The 7146-nt window shown below is 38.9% G+C and overlaps 1 non-coding gene across 1 annotated transcript; it reads left to right on the top strand.

Moving 5' to 3' along the window:
• Positions 1–3295: 3295 nt before the first annotated feature.
• Positions 3296–3398, top strand: LOC125158042 (small nucleolar RNA U13). The gene has a single exon (XR_007149166.1). It is a non-coding gene; the product is annotated as a small nucleolar RNA U13 (small nucleolar RNA).
• The last annotated feature ends 3748 nt before the right edge of the window (positions 3399–7146 follow it).

Raw genomic sequence — 7146 nt, 5'->3', positions numbered from 1 at the left:
TCCCTTGATGGGGCAAAACGCAAGGCTGCCATGCTTTTTGGCGTCTTTGTCTCTTTCTCTTTGGCGTTTTTTAAGACTCAATGGGCGGGAGAAGAGGGCACCAGGACAAGGCTTGTGGGCATATCTGGAGCACTACTGCCATCGTGAGGAAATAGTTTCAAAACACCCTAAGTTGTTACAGCTTTCTTTGTGAGGCCTACTAGTTGGCTGGAGCAACTGTTGACACTGAAGCTTTCCGGTGCACCCAATTCGTTGGAGACCCACTGCTTGGAACTAGGAAGATCTAGGAGTTGAACCAACCAGTCATGCAAAGAAGGTTTAGTTGTTTTTCTACTGGAGCAGATGGGCATAAACAGATGAGCACCAAAGCAGTGAAAAGAATGGAAGATTAATCTACATTTTAAAAGTCCTTGTCTGTTGGAGGTGGCATTACCTGTGCTCTTGTTTCATTCACTTCATAAATGGCTCTTATAGCAGGTATATTATAAAGAAGTGTTATTGTTTCTAGAAGTGTAAAACCAGGTGGCAAATGTGACATCAATGAAAATGGTGGAATTGGAAACTTGAGTTCTGTATCCTTCCACAAAAGCAACTGAAAACACTCAACAAGCTAGAAGTAGAAGGGAATTTCCTCTACATGATAAGGGACATTTGTGAAAAACCCACAGCTGATAGTATCCTCAGAGATAGAAGACAAAAATAGTGAAAGACTTTACTTCTAAGATCAGGAACAAGTTAAGAATGCCCACTGTTGCCAAGTCTGTTGAACATTGTACTAGAAGGTGTGTCCAGGAAAATTAGGCAGAATATCCACAAGAAATACAAATTAGAAAGGAAGAAGTAAAATTATCTCCGTTCACAATAACTTAACTATATGTAAAGAAAATTCTAAGAAATCCACAAAAGTAATATAGGTACTAATTAATGAATTCAGCAAGTACTACAGGATAGAAAAGCAACTCACAGAAATCAATGTATTTGTATATACTAGCAAAGAACAATCTGAAAATGAATTTAAGAAAATTCTGTTCACAGTAACATCAGAATGAATAATATACTTAGGACAACATTTGACTAAAGAGATGAAAAACTTGTACATTAAAAATTGCCAAAGGAATTAAAGATGGCCTAAATACATATCCTTTGTTTATAGGTTGGAAGATTAAATATTGTTAAGGAGGCAGTACCACCCAAAGAGATCTATAGGTTCAATATAATCTCTATCATTATCCCAGCAACTGGTTTTGCAGAAAATGTGTATGGAATTGCATAAAACTTCTGTAGCCAAAACAATCTTGATTATGGAAAAACCAAGCTGGAGGTGGCCCTTCCATATTTCAAAAATTATTACAAAGCTACTTTAATGAAAGCAGTGTGGTACTCAAATAAGAATGGACACATGAGAGTACCTGGCTGGCTCAGTCAGAAGAGCATTTGACTGTTGATCTCAGGGTTGTGAGTTCAAGCCCCACGTGGAGTGTAGAGATTACTTAAGTAAAACATGAAAAATAGACACATGGATCAATAAAAAAATTGAGAGCACAGAACAACCCCATACACTATGGTCATTGATTTTCAACAAAGGTGTCAAGGTCATTCAATGGGCAAAGAACAGTCTCTAACAAATGGTGCTGAGACAACTGGATATCCATATAGAGAAGAATTATTATAGAGAAGTAGACCCCTACTTCACACCATATGCAGAAATTAACTCTACATGGGTGAAAGTTCTAAAAGTAAAAAGTGAAAGTATAAAACTTTAGAGGAAAATATAACAGCAAATCTTCATGACCATGAATTGATAATGGTTTCATAGATATGCCACCAAAAGCACAGGCAACAAAATAAAAAATAACTGAACTTCATCAAAATTAAAAAAACTTGTGCATCAAAAGACACCATGAAGACAGTAAAAAGACTATGTACAGTATGGGAAAAATATTAGTAAATCATTTATCTGACAAAGTTCTAATATCCATATATAAGGAACTTTTACAGCTTAACAAAAAGACAAATAACTCAAAAGGAACAGGTAAAGGACTTGAATATACATTTTTCCAAAGAAGATAGATGAATGGCCAAAAAGCACATGAAAAGATGCATGAACATACTCAAGATAGAAATGTAAATTAAAACCACCAAGTGATACCATTTCATGGCTAGTAGAATGGCTACAATAATAACAATAAAAAAACTTACAAGTATTGGTGAGGATGTGGAGAAATTGGAACCCTCATACAGTGGTCGAGGGAATGCAAAATGTGCAGCAGCTATGGAAAAAGTTTGGCAGTGCTTAAATTTAAACAGAATTACCATAGGCCACAAAATTCTTTCAAAAATTTTACTATCACAACTTTGTGTCCGAAGGCAAGATCCTTTCATTTGAAGATAATAAGAATTTCAGGTTAACTATGAAAATAAAAGACTATTTGGAGTTCTTTTAGAGTTTACAAACTGCAAAAAACCAAATTAAAGTAAATATTTAATTAAATCTGAGTCTAGTTCCAAACAATGCAAGCCAAAAAAAAAAAAAAAAAGCCTCATTTTAAGATGATCCTTAATCATAGGTCACTCACCCAGGGATATTGCTAAATGTGTGACAGACAAGTAAAGCAGAAAGGATAAATAAAAAAAATAAAAAATAAAAAAAAAGAATTACCATATGAGCCAGCAATTCCACTCCTAGGTATATACCCAAAATAATTGAAAACAAGTACATGTATACACATGTTCATAGCAGCCTATTCACAACAGCCAAAATGTGGACTCAAGCAATGTGACACACACGTATAATAGATATTATTCTGCCATAGAAAGAAATGAAGTATTGAAGCTGTTACTACATGGATCTTGAAAACATTATGCTAAGGAAAAAAGGAAAGCCACAAAAAGGCACATACGGTACAATTCCATTTATATGAAATAACCAGAGTAGGTAATTTTGGAGAGGCAATAAGCAGATTAGTGTTTGCCAGGGGCTGAGCAGAAAAGGGAATGGAAAAAGACTATTTAATGGGTCTTGGGTCTCCTTTCAGGGTAATGAAAATGATTTGGAAGGAGATAGAGATAATACTGGCACAGCATTGTGAATGTAATAAATGCATTGAATTATACCCACTAAAATGGTATAATGCATGAATTTTACCTCCATTTTAAAAAATGGCAATATTTTTAAACATGTCAGTATTCCAAAGAATTATTAATGATATTTGAAAAACATTCAGGCATAATAAAGAACACTTGCTTTAACAATTATTGTATTGGGGAATTTAAACAGTATTTTATAAAAGTACAGATCCTTTTGTAGTTCATAAGCATGATGATTGGGTGTTCACGCCGTTGTGTGACATGTGCCACCTTAAACCTTGCTCTGACATCAGCACATTACCCGTCTGATGTTAAAAAAAAAACAGTACGTATTATATGTGCATAAGGAAAGGATGATAATAAATGGCAAAGACATTTTGAAAGTGATTATTTCTTCTCACTGATGGTCCATATACCATATATTTTTGATTATAATTTTTTAAATGTGTTCTAGAATAAAATACAAGAAAATTCAAGCACTCAAAAATATACATTGATACATTGATGAAATGATATAAGGTGGTACTAAAGACTTTGTGCAAAAGGACAAATAAGTTCTGTCTCTCAGTTACTAATGAGGAAATACCATAAGACTAATAATCCTTAAGCAAAATATAGTGACAAACATACACAATAAAGTCATAGGAAATTGCCTTGAGGCCATTTAATGGCATAGAAAATGCTTGTTTCCCAATGATACACGATGACACCATTAGACAAAATCATGCGTCCCATTTGGAATTTATAGTAATTTAAGTATGTGTCACTCCTAGTAGGTATTGTCTGGTATTCAGGCTTGAGAACTATCTGGACCTTACCCGTAGATCTCCACCAAATGGCTACCTCCAACTCAACACACAGGCCTAATACTTGCAGACCCCGGGAAACTCGGGAAGTGAGATAATAACCACTGGGCCTATTGCCTAGGTTTGCTCTTCTTCAAGCCCTTAAGTATAATCATTTTCTTTTGCCCCCTGATACCATCTCCCCAAAATTGATAGCTTGAGAAAATGCTAGAGATACAATACTGAGTAAAGAGCAGATGTAGGAAACGTTATCAAATAGAAACCAAACTCTGGAAAAGAGAAATGCCAGACAAGAGTAGGTGTCTCAGAAGTCAGTTTGATATCTAATGGAAACTGAAAGCAAAACGCTAAGATGCAGTTTCTGAGCAGGTTTCCTCAAACTGAGCAAAATACAAGGCAGCCATATTTTCTGGTGTCTTTGCGGCTCCACGGTGTTTTTTCAAACTCGAAAGGGCGGGAGGACAACGTCTCCAAGCGGGGTTATTTGGCTTTTCTGAGACAATACTGCCATCCTGCGGAAATAGTTTGATCAATCCCAAGCCCTGAACGGTTCCTCCCAGCATGGCCTCGCCACTGAGGGATTTCAGGCCAGTGGGAGGCTGGACGGGTTCTGGACCCAAGCCTGGCCTCCCTACCTTTTTTTCTCTGTGGCCTGGCAGGAGAAGGGGACCAAGTAAGGGTCTTGGTGTAGCATCGGCTAGGTTTAGAGGCCAGCACCCTGCCAGCGGCCACCAGGAAGTCCAAGCAGAGGAAGTATGGAGGCGGGGCTTGACTCGGTTGCCTAACTGTGTGGGCTGGGACTTCAGCCACGTGCAGGCCTTGGGGGCATGTCTTGAGAATATGCACTTTGGGGGTTTAGACAGGCTGGCTAAACCATTCTTTACCTCAACTAGTTTTTGTGATATCCTCACCTGTGCCTGGCTCTCTTGTAGGGTGGTCATGGTTGAGTTCACTGATGGTGTGTAGCCACTGGTGCCATTGGCTGCTAGAAGTCCTTGGAGATTCTTTGGGAAACTTGTCTCATTTTTTTTTGGTGAATGAGACAAATGACCTCTACCCTTCCCCTCCTATTTCACCCATAGAGCCTCTATCAGATGAGCTGGGCGCCTCCAATGGAGGAGTAATTTGACATGACTGTTTTCTTGGAAGAGTACAGCCGTATGTATGGAGATAGAGTCCCATTCAGAAGCTACAAATGTAGTTGCTCTTAGACCTGGAATTCTTAAGTTCAAGACTTGTGTTCATCCTTTGTAAACTGTCTTTTTTAGTGGCCATGTACCTGGAAGTGCCTGGAAGCCTAAGGCAGTCCCACTTGTGCAGGTCTGAGTTGCAGAGCCAAATTTTATTGATATTTCCTTTGTAAGCATGGATAGTGTGTGTGGGGGGGGGGCGTCATCATGGATGGGTTCATCATTCTAGTTATTTATGGATCAGTTCAGTTGAGCTACACCAGGTATTCCCTTCAGCCCTCACAAAATCTGAATTACATTGTCTTTGTCCTGATAATGCAGAGACATTCTCTGCCTGTGATTTAGGGAGAAAAGCAAACTGTTGGACTTTGAGGATCAAACCATAAAAGTCTGCAGATACCAGATAGGAAAAATGGCAAAGTAAGGTGTGTTTTACTCTACATCTAACATGTGTGATAAGATTGAACCACACAAACATGTGCTCTAGACAGTGTGCACTTTGGATTGTACATATAAAAATTCAGGGTGCCTGAGTGGCTCAGTTGGGTTAAGCATCCAACTCTTAATTGTGCCTTAGGTCATGATCTTGTGTTGGTGAGGTCGAACCCTGCACTGGGTTCTGTGCTGACAGTGCAGAGCCTGCTTGGGATTCTCTCTCCCTCTCTCCCTGCTCCTCCCCTCCCTGAAAATAAATAAATAAACTTAAAAAAGTTTTTTTTTTTAATTCAGACAAAACATCTAATATTGTTACATCCAACATCTAACTCTGCAAATCAATCTTTTAAGGATGTACTTCAAGTTTTTGCATTACACATATATAATAATATAATTTACATCATATATATAACACACATATAATGCAGGCTTGAAATATTGAAAAACAAGGCTTTTATTTTATTTTATTTATTTTAGAGTGAGAGAAAGAGCATGAACAGGAGAGAGGGGCAGAGGGAAAGAGAATTTAAAAAAAAATTTTTTTTTAACGTTTATTTATTTTTGAGACAGAGAGAGACAGAGCATGAACGGGGGAGGGACAGAGAGAGAGGGGGGCAGAGAGAGAGGGAGACACAGAATCGGAAGCAGGTTCCAGGCTTTGAGCCATCAGCCCAGAGCCCGACGAGGGGCTCGAACTCACGGACCGTGAGATGGTGACCTGAGCTGAAGTCAGACGCTTAACTGACTGAGCCACCCAGGCGCCCCAGAAAAGAGAATCTTAAGCAGGCTCCACACTCAGTAGCTGGATCCCACATCCCTGTGATCATGACCTGAGCCAAAACCCAGAGTTGGATGCTTAACCAACTGAGCCACCCAGGTGTCCTGAAAAACAAGGCTTTTAATTGGTAACCTGTGAATTCCTTCCCCTCAGTGCTTCCTTATTTGTTTGTTTGTTTGTTTTTAGAGAGAGAGCAGGGGCAAGCAGGAGACAGGGGCAGGGGGAGAGAGAGAATCTTAAGCAGGCTCCATGCTCAGCATGGAGCTGGATGCAGGGCTTGATCCTAGGACCCTGGGATCATGAGGGAAGCTAAATCAAGAATCAGATGCTAGGGGCGCCTGGGTGGTGCAGTCGGTTAAGCGTCCGACTTCAGCCAGGTCATGATCTCGCGGTCTGTGAGTTCGAGCCCCGCGTCAGGCTCTGGGCTGATGGCTCGGAGCCTGGAGCCTGTTTCCGATTCTGTGTCTCCCTCTCTCTCTGCCCCTCCCCCGTTCATGCTCTGTCTCTCTCTGTCCCAAAAATAAAATAAAAAACGTTGAAAAAAAAAATTAAAAAAAAAAAATCAGATGCTCAACCAACTGAGCCATTCAGGCACCTGTGCCCTCACAACCCCCCTCATGCTTTATAAAGTAAACACTTGTTCTGATCCAAATCACACTGTAATTTATAAATCCAATTTTAATACAGATATTTTTGTGTGTGTGAAACTAAATCTAGTATTATATATATATATATATGTTGATTTATATATATATATATATGTATGTTGATTTATGATATACATAATCCAAAATGTTATCAGTTGTCTTCACAGGTTTTAAGGTAGTTTGTTGTCTTATTTTTTTAGTTT

This window comes from Prionailurus viverrinus, chromosome X (genome assembly GCF_022837055.1).
Source record: "Prionailurus viverrinus isolate Anna chromosome X, UM_Priviv_1.0, whole genome shotgun sequence".
NCBI classification, from domain to species: Eukaryota; Metazoa; Chordata; class Mammalia; order Carnivora; family Felidae; genus Prionailurus; species Prionailurus viverrinus.
Note: the sequence above shows the minus strand (reverse complement) of the source record. Positions and strands in the feature narration are given on the sequence as shown.